Source organism: Triturus cristatus, chromosome 2_1, assembly GCF_964204655.1.
Source record: "Triturus cristatus chromosome 2_1, aTriCri1.1, whole genome shotgun sequence".
NCBI lineage: Eukaryota > Metazoa > Chordata > Amphibia > Caudata > Salamandridae > Triturus > Triturus cristatus.
The window spans coordinates 454,133,098-454,149,380 of record NC_140581.1 but is presented as its reverse complement, the minus strand read 5'-3'; positions in this window follow the sequence as shown (position 1 = coordinate 454,149,380).

Sequence of the window (16,283 nt, the reverse complement as noted above, 5' to 3'; positions counted from 1 at the left end):
GACTGCTTCTCGGTGCTGCTGTCCTGTACTGATGAGTGCCCACTGTCTGCTGATCTTGCCCAGCCTGGTCTGCCTGCTCTGCTGCCTTAGCGCCTCGTGAGCGCTATACTTTGACTACCTGTACTCCCAGGAGGTGAGGAGTGTGGGCACTACTTCCTTGTGTGGGACTCTGGATCCTCGCCCGCTCCCTAGCGCCTGGGAGGCACTATTTTCCTGTTTGCCAGAGGAAGAGCTGATGCCTGCAGCGCGGTGCTGTCATAGCACTATATCTCCAACCCAAAGACAGGAGGAGCGTGGATCCTGCAGCTGACGTCTGGTGAGGGAGTCCCCCTGCATGTTCCCCTAGCACCTCGTGGGCGCTATATTTGGAGTGACTGGGCTCTTTCTGCTACCTAGCGCCTTGTGAGGGCTGCAGCGCTATCCAAGCCCCTAAGAACTTTCCTGCTGCCTAGCGCCTCGTGAGCGCTATCTTCTGGTTGCCTGCACTCCAAGGAGGTGAGGAGCGTGGGCGCTACTCCCTCGGGTGGGACCCTGGGACTGTGAGCCATCTAACGCCTCGTGAGTTCTGCCTCCAGCCCCTGCCCTGGAGAAGAAGGTGTGTGGGTCCTGCAACGCCGTGCTGCCAGAGTGCTATATTCGTATTGACTGTGCTCTGTTTGCTGTCTAGCGCCTCGTGAAGTGCTACAACTGTTTTCCAGCCCCCAAGGACTCTTAGTCCTGCATTCCTGGATTTAGCGCTGCAACTTTACTTCTGCATGAGGAGAGCACTTTATCTATACTGCCCACCTGAGAGACAGCTACTTCCAGGGAGTGGTGACAATCTTTGCAACGTGTGTGCATGTATGAGGTTCGCCCTTCTGACTTGAGGCCTAATGCATTTCTACGCGCAGTGTAATCCTGCCATGATGTTCATGCTCTTATGCTAATGAGAAATGCCCTAATGATGCCTAGTGTACCTGCAAAGATTCATGCCTAAGGTGTTTATACCCCAGGAATGGTGCCTATTGTATTTGATGATGCCTAATGCCAGGATGTATGCCTAACGAAGGATAAGCATTATTGGGCACCTTTTGTCATAGCACATAGACCATTAGAGGTCCCTTTGACCAATAGATTTGCTCCATTATCCGACCTAGCCCTATGTGATTGACTACACCCACCAACCCTGACTCGGGCTGAGCACAAGGATAGCTCTTCTATTTCCCCACCAACCCCTTTAAAGGGAATCCACAAAGTAGAGGATAAGAGCCAGGTGTGTGTGACATCCGTATCATGTCTGGGAAAGTCTGCTGATATAACTCCCTCCCCAATTTCCCTGCTATCTTGGAATATTGCCGGTTTACCTTCAAAAACCCTGTCCACTGATTGGTCATGCTTTATTGAGGGGTATGACATTATTGCCTTTCAAGAGACTTGGTCAGTAGACATGATCTACCGCCCAGGTTATCTAGCTTTTGGTAAAGCAGCTGTTGCAAATAGTAAGGGGAGATCTAGCGGGGGATTGATTATATGGGTTAAGCAACAGACATCGTTTTAAATAGTGGAAGTACCAGTAGATAGCCCAGACATTCTCGCTATTAAGATTCGTGCTGAGGGTGAGCTAGACTTTATCTTATTCAATGAATATGTGAGAGGGATTGCGGGTGGGAAAGCGTCACCAACTACTGCCCTCCTGGATGTAATTATTAATGACTTAGTTGGCACAAATGTCCTGGTAATTGCAGGTGATTTTAATTGTACATTTGAGCCCTTAGGCCTGGACGCCTATAGTCTCAGTATGGAGGAAGACCAGAATTGGGGGATACTGTCTTTATCATTGCCACCAATCAACAAGTGGACATAGGCGGCATTACAATTGAAAAGTTTATCCCTCGGGAGGGGGCTAAGGGCTGTTAACGGCAGATCCCCCTCAGATATAGATGGTACCAATACGTTCTCTACTGGGACTAGAAGAAGCAGAATAGACTATATTCTTATTAGTCTAGAGCTCTGGCCTAGACTTGTGGATATGATGGTACACCATAGACCGGAGAGTGACCACGATCTATTAGTACTAACTTTTGCTAGGATGGAGGTGGACCCCATACTGGCTGACGTGAAAACTGCAATAGGAGAAGTAACTATGTCACAAGACTGCCGACGGCTGAAATGGGCCGTGGTCACAGAAGATGAAGGAACCCTGATGCAGATTAGGGCAACGGAAGAAGAAACTTTATTAAGGCCCGGCTCATCAGATTCTCCTGATAAATCCTTCTTAAATCTTAAGAAGGCTCATGAGGATCTATTTGCAAAATTGAAGACCCTGTTTACAAAAAATAAGAAACCAATTAGGCACTATACAAAAAAATCGGCTAAATGGTATAATGAGGCTTGCGGAGTTGCATTTAAGCATCTTTCAAAAGCAATCAAGAAAGGGGTTTCTCAAGAGGTCAAATTAGCAAGGGTAAATTATAAAAAGGCACAAATAAAGGCGAAGAAGGATTTTGATGAGGACAGATGGGTGAGCTTAACTAATGCTAGTAATAGGAAGAACTGGTCAAAATTTTGGCAATTAGTCAAATGGGGTAGTGGTGTGATAGGGCCCACACCAACGAACAATGTACCTCCCGAACTCTGGGTGGAATACTATCAAGCCCAATTTGCCTCCTCATCGAGCATTCCTACTGATTACCCTGTAGTTAATTCTGATGTTGTTTTCATTTTTGATAAGGGGGAGATAGAAAGGGTCCTGGACGGGGTTCCAGCAGGGAGGACACCTGGCCCAGATTGTATCCCGGACGATATCTATAAAAAAGATAGAAAGAACTGGACTGAATATATTTGTATCATCATAAATGCTATTGCTAAAGGTGCGCCGATTCCAGATACTTGGCGTGGGGCTGAAATCATTCCCATATACAAAAAGGGTGACCGTGCCAGACCTGACAACTGTAGGCCGATAAGCCTAATTGATACCTCACAGAAAATAGTTGCCAGACTTGTGCTAGGTAGAGTAAATGAATGGATATTAGACCAGAATGTATTATCTACCTATCAAGCGGGTTTCCGACCCCATGTCAGTACCATCAACCAAGTTTTTAGATTTATGATGACATACTGGAGTACAGTGATCCTAGCAGGGGGAAGCTTATATGCAGCATTTGTTGATTTAAAATCAGCGTTTGACTTAGTCCCCCGACACAAGCTATGGGACACACTAAAGGAGGCCGGGATGCCCCTAGAAATCTTAAGTTTTATCATTAAACTGCATGAGGCTAATTATGCTCAGGTTAGGTGGGGACAGCAGGGCGAATTAACAGACCGTTTCCCAGTTAACAAGGGAGTACGGCAAGGGTGTGTCCTTGCTCCTACCCTATTCTCCCAGTTTATAAATAAGGTTATTTCGTACTATACTAATTTTCCAACAGATGCTCCAACTCTTGCCGGTTCAAGGGTTCCGCTCTTAATGTTTGCAGACGATACTCCAATTTTCTCTAAAACTCAATGTGGTCTGCAACGTGCCGTTGATAGATTTATAGAGTTTTGCAACGACCAAGAACTTGTAGTAAATGTTGATAAAACCAAGTTCATGGTGCTGCACAAACATAAACTCATTAAAGGGAGAGTTGAAATGAATAAAGCACTTTTGGAACAAACTGATATTTTCACTTATCTGGGAGTGACAATGGGTAGGAAGATGAACTGGACTCCCCAGCTAGATGTTTTAGTTCTCAGGCACAACCAGTTAGCAGGCGCCCTACTTAAAGAACATCGACTTTCAAATACTAAACCGGTGGGGCCCGCTTTATCAATTTATAATGGGAGAATTAGAGCTTCCATAATATATGGTGCAGAACTTTGGGGGTTTGAAAATGTATCACCCCTAGTTCTTGCACAAAATAAGTTTCTGAGAACATTGACCGCCCTCCTCCAATCAACCCCCATCAAGCCTCTGATGTCTGATCTGGGATGTACCTCCTTTGATGAGGCTGCGGGATTTAGACCCCTAGCCTACTGGAGGAGGCTTTGGACTACTCCTGAATTGACGTCTTACGCAAATGCATTAATGCACATTAGAAATGCCGATCTGTCCTCTAAAATCAAATGGCTCCAGAAGATTAAGGGTAAATTGTTTGACATGGGGCTTCGCCATTTGTGGGAAGATCCTATAGGGAATTTATTTCCCGATGAAAATTAGTACAAAGAACTTTACAGGGCTATGATAACTAAAAAGACACTGTCGGGGTGAGCAGTAGTTCGCTGACAGGTATCTTTTTGGAGCATACGCCTGCAATGGAAGCAGAAGCCTACTGGAATTTGATTATAAAACCTGGTGATTGGAAACTATATCACCAATTCAGAGTAGGCTCTCTCCCTATAAGATCTTTCACTGCAAAGTGGAATAAGGCTCATGATACCAACTGCCCTTCGTGTCCATCCCAGGTTGAGTCGAAAACCCATGTCTTGTTTGTGTGCCCGGCCTATAATGGCCCCTGTCGAAGGTGGCGTAAGCCACTATGTTCCAATCTAGGTACCAGAGCGTGTATGACAGCTCTGCGTATCTTGGTATTAAATACAAGGCCAGATATTGTGATCGCGATGGCGAAATTTCTTAGCTGGTTTTGGGCACTGAGAAGGAAAAATTTGGAGGGTGGTCTGGTATTTGGATATACTATCTGATTATGCTATTGGTAAGCAGGCATCCCTTGGTCAAATTGTGTAGGAAATGGTTTTATGGATGTAATTACATATTTACTAATTTAGTCAATGATGTTAAGAAATTCGATATAGTTGATATTAAATTTTCTACGGAATGTAAGTTTTTAGGGTGCTATCGTTTTTATGATATTTTATGACACTTTTATGTTTGTATGTGTCTTTTATAGTTGTAAATTATCGAATAAAGACTAATTGACTGGCCTAACGTGTCTTTACACTAATGATATTGCATTTATGCCTCATCTGTTTTACTGCATAAGGTGGTTGCAGGCTAATGCTAGGTGTAATGTGTTTCAAAACCTAAGGTTGATGCCTGATGTCCTTTTTCCCCCCAAGGCTTATATTGTTGGTGTTATGCATAATGTGTTTTTACGCCTATGGAGATGCCCCATGCAAGTATGCCTCATGTCATGAGATTCATGCCTCCTTCTAATGTGATGACGTTTATGTCTATGACTAATGCATTGATTCATGATAATGCTTTTTCCCTAATGTCTACATGGCTGGTTTTACGTTTAGGCCTAATGCCTTCATGCTGTTAATGTTTTCAGGCTAATGAGGTTTATACTCCATGTTTAGGCCTACCCTGATAAATGCCTAAAGTGATTTATGCTTATGGTAAGGTTGCTCAGTGCATGGCCTTGTCAATAACTACTGGATGGTAGACATGTATTGCTGATGGTATAAAGTAATGCCAACGGTAATTTGATTAGCCCTAATGTGTTGCTCATGCTTTATCCTGGTGTTTGCATGCTTATGTGATGATGCTCTATGTGTAGGCCTAAGGCTATTTGCACTGTGGCTAAGTGCATGATCCTGCCAGGAGGTACTGGCTGCTTTACGTTTATTACTGATGCTTCCATTTATTCTAACTGTGCTGGTGATGGTTCTGGCAGCTGCCCGATTGGCCCTGCCTTGCAAATAGTCTCCCTGTAAATGTCTACCTGGTGCCAGTAAGCACAGTACTGTTACAACTGTGATTGCCTTATGACGTGTTCTGCATAATACATATGCTGTTTCTTCACCTAATCTGGTGTGGAGTCTCTTTTGTAGTGTTCCTAGTGTGTTGCCTGTGAGTGTGCTGCGCAGATGCTTTACACAATGCCTCTGAGTTTGGCCTATCCGCTCCGCACCACTAACCCCGTTTCTAACAACGTGGCTCTCCATCCCCCCTGCACAATGTTAGTTGTTGTGGCTCTCCATACTCTCTGCATGAGGTGAGTTGATGTGACACTCAATACTCTGCATGAGGTGAGCTGATGCGGATCTCCATGCTCTCAGCATGAATTGAGTTGATGCGACTCTCCATACTCTTTGCATTAAGTGAATTGATGCGGCTCTCCATGCTCTAAGCATCAGGTGAGTTGATGTGGCTCTCCATGCTCTCTGTATGAAGTGAGTTGATGCGGCTCTCCATGCGCTTTGCATGAGGTGAGTTGATGTGGCTCTCCATGCTCTCTGTATGAAGTGAGTGGATGCAGCTCTCCATACTCTTTGCATGTAGTGAGTTAATGCGGCTCTCCATGCACTCTGCTTCAGGTGAGGTGATGCTGCTCTCCATGCTCTCTGCATCAGGTGAGTTGATGTGGTTCTCCATACTCTTTGCATTAAGTGAGTTGATGCGGCTCTCCATACTCTCTGCATCAGGTGAGGTGATGTGTCTCTCTATACTCTGTGCATCAGGTGAGTTGATATTCGGTTTAAGCACCTATCGACCCCTGTCTGCTTGTATTGCTTCTGTTAGAATCTATGAGTGTGCAAGTTATTTGTTGGAAGGAAGTTCTGAAATAGTGAGACTGTCAGCAAGTAAATACTGAGATTGAGTGACTTAACCATTCACTCTTAGAAGAGACGATACATGACGGACCACCAGACCCAACTAAAGCCCTATACCATATACGAATTTAGGAATATATTACCAGAAGCAATACATTGTTACATAATTATCTGCATAATACAACGTTAAGTTAAAACGTAATATTTTAAACTATAACAAACACTGAAATTGGCCAGTTATAGCTAAACGAAATAACTATAACTTATACACTTGCCATGCACATTACTTCATTTAACTGTAACTGGTAAATGTCAGTGTTTTTTTAGTTTAAAATGTTACATTTTAACTTATAATTTGGACTAACTATTGAGTAACAGGAGCTTCTTGCTCCTGCAGGAGCAAATCAACCGACAGGTAAAAAGCCCCCTCTGCCAAAGAGATTGCTCTACTATTTGAAGTTGCGTATCTGAGGGATTCCTGCGGGCCGAACCGTCCAGATATCTGTACATTTTGAATCTTAATTTTTCAAAATCTCTTGAACGGATTTACACTAAATCAAAAAAAGCAGTCTTTCTGGTTAAAGATCTAGCTTTCTGCTAAATTTGGTATAAAGCAGCTCAAAATCACTATGGAAATTGCATTGGGAAATTGCATTTTGGGGCCCGTTTTTCTTTGGCTGTGTTTGCCAGATCAGCTGAAAAATTTCCAGAGAGGAGCTGAGGTGGATTTTGTGGAAAGTTTTGTAAAGATTCTTAAAACGGTGCCAAAGTTATTAGGAAAACAAAAGATCAATTTCCTTTGGTAACTAGGTCTTAACTTTAACTACACAGTACTGTACACTATACATAATAACCACAGTGCTTTCTGAAGAGAAACCTCCATGCCCCAACATTCCCAGTTCAGGATGATGATCAGGCAATTGTCTATTCATCCAACAGATTCTGTTTCCTTGAGATGCAGAAATAGTCGGCACGCCAGCAGAATGTAAACAAAGTAATCCAAAATTGTAGCCTTTCTCAAACCAGGAACTAACTAGGACAGGGTCTCAGAACAGTCAATAATTATTGTCTCTCTCCTTTTTAGATGACCTGGGCTGTTAGTGATATGGAAGAATTTGTTGAATACTTCTCAAGCATTAAATAACTAATAAATGAACTATAACTCACCCTTCTACCATGCACATTTTTCTCATAAATTATGTCATTTCAGATGGCATGAGTCTTATTATGAATGCTATTATTTAACATGCTACGTGTGATGTATTTTGAAAACGTATTAGCAGTGCATTGGAAAGGCATTAGTTATTTTTCAGTTACTGTGGCTAGTGAGTTGGCAACACTGTATACAGAAGTGAGGAGTTGTATTAAGTTTTAGGTAGCGTGCAAATTATAACTTAAAGTTATAACTTTAGACTTTCTAAAGTTTGTGCACTTCAAGTTGGTTTTGTATAGAAATAATTACATTTTCCTCGTTATATATAATCTTAAACCTTTGTTTTTTTTATTGAATTAGATTTTTTTGTTTCAACTTGTGTTGGTTTATTAGAATAGAGTAGAGAGGCTTGTTGTAGAATATTGTAGAGTGGAGGGCCATAGAGTGGAGTAGAATGTTGCTGAGTGGCATGCCATAAAGCAGAGTGTCTTGGACTGAAGTGTCATGGAGTGTTGTAGAGTGGAGTGGCGTAGAGTGGAATGGCATGCCTTAAAGTAGAGTGCCGTTTCATTGAGAGGCATGTTGTAGAGTGTCAAAGAAAGGACGGGTGTGGAGTGGCGTTGAGTGGAGCAGCGTCTCATGGAGTGGCGTGTCATAGAGTGGAATAAAGTGGCATGGAGTGGTGTAGAGGGGGTTGAGTTGAGTGTCTTAGAGTTTAGTAGCGTGTCGTAGAGTAGCATAGAGTGGAGTAGAGTGTTGTAGCAGGGCATAGAGTGGAGTAGAATGTCAGAGTGGTGGGGCATAGAGTGGAGTGCCATAGATTAGAGTGGGGTGTCATGTAGCGGAGTACAGTTGCATAGAGTGTAGGCGTACCGAGTGTGGTAGAATGTTGTGGAGTGGCATGTCATGGAGTGGTGTCTTGCAGAGTAGTGTGTTGTATCAATGGACTGGAGTGTTGTGGCGTGTCAAAGAGTGGAGTGGCATGCTGTGTCGTAGAGTGGAGGAGCATAGGAGTGTTGTTGAGTGGTGTATCATGGAGTGGCTTGTTGTACAGTGTCTTAGAGTTGAGTTGCGTAGAGTGGAGTAGTGTGCCAGTGTAGAGTATTGTAGAGTATCATAGAGTAGAGTGTCATAGAGTGGAGTAAAGTGTGTACAGTAGAGTGGAGTGGCGTAGCAGAGACTGGAGTAAATTGTCATAGAGTAGAGTGGCATGTCGTACAGTGGAGTGGCATTGAGTGGTTTAGCACAGAGTGGAGTAAAGTGTCATAGAGTAGGGTGGCGTTTTGTAGAGCGCCGTAGAATGGAGAGCACAAAGTGGAGTACAGTATTGTAGAGTGGTGTGCCATAAAGTGGAGTGTGTGTTGCAGGGTGGAATGGCATGTCATAGAGTGGAGTGGCATAGAGTTGCATGGCATGTCCTAGAGTGTCTTAGAGTTGAGTGGCATACAGAGGGTTCGCACACATCACACTAAACATTAAATTAAAAATAAAATTAAGAAAAACAGTATTTAAAACAATCTTTTTAAGAAATATTCAAGGTCTTCAGGGCAAGTCTGTGCAGAATAGAGCTGGCTCTGGCAGGGCCCCCCCTGAAAGGCTGGGGCCCTGGGCCAGAGCCCACTTTGCCCATACATTAAAACGTCTCTGGTCTTACCCACTCCTAGAAACAGTTGGCCACCCTTCTGGTTGGGGAATCAAGTAGTGGAGGTGTGGACGATCTGGCAAGAAGTCCAGCATACAATTATAATCCCCTTCCAGTATTCTGATCACATGTGTGGTGTCAACCAGTACTGGTGCTAAAGATTCTAGGAATAGAATCTGGTTGATGTTGGGGACAAAAATACAGCCAAACTATCAGTGTCCCATCTAGAGCTCCCTGGATGAGTGTGTATCTGCCCTCTTTGTCGATTCTCTGTGACGTGCATCAGAACTGGACCATCGCTGTGATCCAAATAAGTGTTGCACTGGCGAAAGAGGTATGCATAAACCTGGTTGCATAAACCTTTCCCCTCCATCTCCATTGCAGACTAGAGAACTCAAGTCTCGCTAAATGTGTTTCTTGGAGAAGGGCGAAGTCAACACCTCTCATCTTCAGATACAAGTATACCTGATGATGTTTACCAGCAGGATGCATGCCTCTGACATTCCACGTGAGGATGGTATAATTAGGTATCAGTGAAGCCATACTGGTACTAGGAAAGGCATCTGTACCCCACCCAACAAACCCAAGTGCGAGATCCCATGACTAGCACAGGTTTGCGAATTGATGTCTGAAACTGCCCAACTTGAATGAGTGTAGCTCTAGAATGTTACAACTTGAACATTATGCTCCCATCCAACTTGATCTAACAATTCCCAATTCCCACCTCCCTGGGTGCATTGACAACACTCAGGTGCCCAAAACTTGGCAAACCATGAACCTGGATACCACTCTGCTCCAGGGGCTGCTCCTCTACTAGAGCGGATTAGCATCGCCCCACTACTTTCTCGCAGTGCGAGACGCAGAAACATAAAATGGTAATAACTACCATTTTATGTTTCTGCTTCTCCCACTGCAAGAAAGTAGAAGGGTTTGGTTGCGGGCGGGCAGGTGATCGGAGCAGGGCTGGGCAGGGCAGGAGTGGTGTGCCCACTCCTGAGTGCACAGGACTGGTTTGATTGGCCTTCTGGGGCTGACCCCACCTGTCATGCTCACTCTGCTCTTCTCCATGTAGGCTGCAGCCTATATGGAGAACATGGCCGGGCCATTAGGCCCTGTCAGGGCGGCATCCCAACCAATCACAGTGCTGCTTGCAGCGTTGTGATTGGTTTAGGGGTGGGAGCCTGGCTGCCTGCTTCCTGTTCCTGCAGGAGAGCAGGAGAGGAGGAGAGACGACGCAGGAACTGGCTGGCATTTTTTTATTATTATTAACTAATCCCCCCCCCGGGTGACCCCCCCCCCCACCCATGAGTCATACCAGCTGCGACTGCTCTGCTCCAACATCAAAAATGCTCTGACCAGCACCGATGGGGGATGGCCATTCATCATGTACCCAGAAGGGAGCGAGTACACCACCCGTTTGCCTTTCTGGTATACGGTTGCTGTACGTCAACCTTTGCTGTCTGCTACAGCCTCACTGCAGATCATGCTCTACTGCGTTGTTTACACCTCTTTGGTTGGGGTGGGCAACAAGTGGGGGTTCCATCCAGACCATTTCTGTGTTTCTCAATCCTGTCCCATATATCTGCAGGGTTGTCGAAGGAGAGCGGTCGATCGTCTATAATGAGCTTGGGCCTTGCAAGGAACAATAACATGTACTGGAGTCCAGTGTCTGCCACACCTACTGCTGCCCAGAGGTTGCAGTTCAGGTCAAGAAACATGAATGACTGTGATCCCGCCTCATTCAGTTGCATCTCATCCACAAATGGTAGAGTGCTAACCAGGCGTGAATGGGGGCACCCCCGATTCCCAGGTCGATCTATTGCGGCCCATCATCCAAGAACTTTTGGGGTCAAACTTCAGAGCCAAAAACGTGTCCCCTGCGTTCCGTGTGGGTACACTATGCATGGCAAAAGACTACATACGGGGGGGCGCTACACAGTCCCGGGGTGCAGCAACATGCAAGGCCAGAGGAGGTCTAAGCTCGCACCGGTTCCAGGGGTGCCTCCATAGGGTCAAACAGGGTCTGGCATATTCAGCGTGAAGTCAGAAGCATGGAGCTAGGGGTGGCTCCTCCGCTAACGTGGATGAGCATTGCCCCACTGCCTTTCAGCATGGCTAAAAATAAAAAATAAAATGATAATAACACAATGTTTTTATCATTTTTTTCTGTCCTAAGTTTTGTGGGGCAGGCCTAGGTTGGGACAGCAGGGGAGAGGAGTGGTGGTACCCTCCTAAGTGTGCATGAATGTTTGGTCGGACCTCTGCGGCCGGCCAAACATTCATGTGCACTTTGGATCCTCTCCACCTACGCTGCATTACAGCCTGGCTGGAAAGCATGCCCAGGCTCCCATTCACCATCTGAGTGCCGAACCATAGCACTCAGACCAATCATAACGCTGCATTACAGCGTTGTGATTGGCTTAGGGGAGCCTGGGTGTCCCCTGCTTCCTGTTCCATCAGAAGCCAGGAAGAGGACGTAGAGGACAGAAAAGAGGCGGCGGCTGGGAAGCTGGCTGGCTGGCCGGCCGGCCGGCAGGTAGGTCATCTTTTGTTTATTTATTTATTTTGAGTTTGTCCACTGGGCCGGGCACCTGTCAGGATGTCAGAGCAGTGTCCAGGGGAGTTGAATAGGCACAGAAGTGTCAGGATTGCAGTTGGATGGGTCAAAGGCGTTCGGTGCTCTCTAAAGTGTGGCAATTGCCCTGCTCGAATTAGCCACCCTCCCCGTTCAGGTGTACATGGTTGTCCACTCAACCTGATATCACCTTCTTGTGTGATGTCACTGCCGACTAATATATCTGTCAAAGAGTGGCCTCTTCTTTATGAAACTTGGTTTTCTCCAATACTGACCCAATATCCGGATCATTTGACAGATTTTTCCAGTTCCTGCAGATCCCTTTTTCTTCCTTCCACCAGCTCTTATTGTAGGTAGTCACTAACCTCACCAGACCATCCTAGTCTGATTTAGGCTGAAAAATTATGATATCTCTGTCCTTGATCCTCACTCTAGCAGCTTGCCTTTCAGGTACCAATTTGGGATAGCCTCTTGACCAAAGCCTCTGTATCATGTTCTCAACTGTGCCACTGGAATCAAGCTATCCTGGCTGAAGAGGGGTGAAACCCCGAAACCGGTCCTAGGATGCTTGTTTCCGGTCCAGGGAGGACCTGGCTTGGCAGTTCGGCCTGGACTGTGCCCATGAGGCACAGGGTGAAGACTGATTTGCATATGGCCAGGTCTAAACTGGGGTTGCATGGTGAGCAAAAGAATGATGGATTTAACCCAGATATCTTGACTGGGGGTGAATGTATTGATTTGTTCTGCATTCCGTCCATCAATTGTGTGTCTTTTGCTTTCTCGCCCTAAGTGCGCCGGGTATGCCCAGAAGTGGGTCCCGGGCTAACTGTGCCACTGGAATCAAGCTATCCTGGCTGAAGAGGGGTGAAACCCTGAAACCGGTCCTAGGATGCTTGTTTCCGGTCCAGGGAGGACCTGGCTTGGCAGTTCGGGCTGGACTGTGCCCATGAGGCACAGGGTCAAGACTGATTTGCATATGGCCAGGTCTAAACTGGGGTGGCATGGTGAGCAAAAGAATGATGGATTTAACCCAGATCTCTTGACTGGGGGTGAATGTTTTGATTTGTTCTGCATTCCGTCCATCAATTGTGTGTCTCATGTTCTCAAGCTCTCATAAAAAAACAACCTTTGAGTTATAGTTTCTCTTAGCCCTCAGGAGTTCCTCATAAAGGATACTCCATTTAAGAGTTTCCGGGTGGCTGCTGGGGGATACTGCCTGACCTTGGTTCCTTAAAAACCTTTGTAGCTATTTTTGATTTCTATAAGTATATTAAGAATTTAAATCTTATGTTTACTGATAGTGCATGTAAAATCCAAAAAATGGCAGATAATAATGGTACTATTCTTGTTTGATCCAGTAAAGAATTCAGTAATTTAAACCGAAGTTCATCCCCGGGTAATTATGACAAAAAAGCAGACAGACATAACTTAAGAAAATGTATAAAAAGTGAAAAATATAGTACAATAAACAATCTCATTCCAATTTATACAAACAGAAAATATTTTAATGAACAAATTGACTAAAATCCATTAAGGGGAATCAGAAATGCAAAGCTTTAAAGTTTTAAATAAAAATAGTGCCAAAAAGTGCAAAGCGCCAACTATGGGCAACTGGTCACACTAGACCGGGACCAGGTAAAGGTTTGACTGTGATGGAGCGTGGTTTAGATATGAGGATCAAGTTGTCCCCGGTAAAAGAGTTACTTTTCTTTTATTAGAAACAGTCTTTGGAAGCCGACAGGTCGTCGATGGGTTCGCCAGTATTGAAGGCAGCAAGCTGAAGCCAAAGCAGGGCTCGACAGCAATGGGCTGCAGAAGGACTGGCCGACTCAATTGTGTACAAAGTCAGAAAGGCTTAGAGTGGAAAAAGTACACGATTCACGCTAAAAAAGACCTTGGTGTCAATTGGGTGTCAGACGGCGTTGGTCCTGGTGAAGTCATTGGCGGTCGGTCATTGACACCTTTCTGAAACTCTGTAATCCATCAGCAGAGCAAGGCTCCATCCTGGAGCTGGTGATTGGTTCTATGTCAGCAGGTGCAGCTTCAATGCCTATTCTATTGAGACAATGCAACCAGACGGTTTCTGTGTCCCCACCATTAGTGTTAGGCAAGAGGAGTACACTCTGACACCAGTCAAGGGTTCCAGGACCTCATGAAGAGCACTTGGGGGTCAAGACTCACTGCAAGGGAAGCCATCAGCAAGGTCAAGGATAGATTCAGTTGAAACTGGTCTCCTGGTCTTTGCAGTAGAGTGGGTTCTTTCAGCTTTTGCGTCCTGTACCTTAACAGGAAGTGACCAACTGGACCTTGAAGAAGTCTTTTTTGTTCTGGGTACAACTGCTAGCTGGTCCTGCTCTTAAGGTTCTCCTCATACGTCACAACAGTAGATGCAGTCCTTCTTCTGTCTTCTTTTATGCCTAGTGCCAGTCTGTGACTAGAAGGAAAATCTTTGTTCACCCCTAAACATGTTCTGGACAGCTCCCCCAATGGGTTTGTAGTTGGCCTGACTAGAAGTGCTAAAGGGAGGTAGATCCAGGTGTGCGCTCCATCTGCCAGTGACAGGGTAGGCATCCTTTGAAGCTCAAGATGGGGCTAGGCATAACCCCCAGGATTTGCTGCTCAATGAAGAAAAACACCTCTCCACATTCAAAGCCTTTTGTCCATACTCTGGGAGAAATCCACTTCCCTCTCCAGGGGAGCCTTCAGTGATCAGGTGACAAGTGGACACTGGCAAGGAAGCCTTTTGGTTTTGGGCAGGAAACAGATAACTTTCTAAAATTGTCTCTTCCTTAATAGTAATATACGATCTGACTTTACCATTACACTGGCATTTAAATTACTATTAAAATTAGTCCTTGAACCATTTTTCTAGCTATTTTCAATCTGAATTTAGCACTTACAAAATGTAATAGTGTAAACCAGTGTTCCCCTAAGGGGGAGCCAGCCTTGCCACAGTCAACAAGCATTTGCAATGCAATCGGTCTTGCCTATGGGACCTTATATATATTTAGCTATGCAGCACATTAGCCTGGATGCTGAAACATCTACTGTTCTTTAACATGGAGGGAAAGTAAGCACCAAACTGCGTGACATGCCAGGTATGGGAACACAAGGAGTGAATTATTGCCTTTCAGCATGAAATGGTATAGTCCAAAGCTCACTTTTTAATATAAACTCAGGGCCTTCGAAGGTCATATCACTGAAAATACAAGATTTGAAAAAAATATTATTGTCTATGGGTGCTTGTGGAAGACAATTTCTATGGACTGGATTTTAGAGAATGCTAAAGTTATTCTGGTATTTTACTGACCTCTGCTGGTCGTCTTCTATCAAGACAGTTAAATAGAGGAAGTTGAACAGAAAAAAAACATTCCCTAAGCAAAAGCAGACAAGTCCTAGGACAGATCTCCAGAGCCCACAAAGTACATACACATATAAGTACGTAATAAGTATATACTGATGCTCGACCTAAAAATGACTTTGGGGGGAAATAAAACAATACAAATGTAAATCCCATGCATCCTGTCCAATGGGCATTTAAGGCCTACTTTAATGGTTACTTAAAAAGCAATATAAGCAATTGAATTGGCGAAAAACCTGAGGGTCATCTTTGACAGTTCACTCAATTTTGACACACAGGTCAGTCGTACCACCAGTACTTGTTTTTTTAATATCAGGAGTCTGAAGAAAATCATACCTTTAATCCCCCCAGACGTTTGAGTATCAGTAGTCATTGCCCTGCTAGCATCATGTTTAGACTACTGTACTGCTCTAAATCTGAATATTAACAATTCCTCCCTGGATAAGCTTCAGTTGATTCAGAATGCAGCTCCCCGCCTCATCTGAAATGTGCCTAAAAATCTTTCAGGGAGGGATGGCATTTGCTTCCTTCATTGGTTGATAGTTAGCAAGTGAGTAGTTTACAAAGCCCTTTGCATGGTCTTTCTTGCTTTCCATCACCAAAGACCTGAGCATTGGGGAGGAGCCAAGATGGCAACCGGGACGGCAGCGTAGGCTCCCGGCTCCGTGAACCTCCACATCCCGCACAGATATCCTGCATGTGATCCTCAGCCTGCGCTACATGCCCGTGTTGGTGATTGAGAGCGGCAACCGATCGTGTGATCCTGAAGCTTCTAGCGGCGGTACCGCCCGAGAAATGTTCATTTGAAGTTTGCGGCCTGTGCAGCCCTGGAACCGGGACCTCGGGTGGACAACATGGCCGGGCGGCAGTTCAACAACAGCGGCCATTGGTGACCGGGTGGAGTCGGAATACCGAAGCGGCGCGAATATTGGCCTGAATCTCGCAGTGGTCGCTCCTATCACCGAGAGTAGCGTGACGGGTGCATACCCGGGGTGACGATTCCAGGGGTTTATCGGCGATCGCCTGGACCCTAGCCAGTGAACTGACCGGACGCGGCCTGTGGCTCGTCCCGATTTGC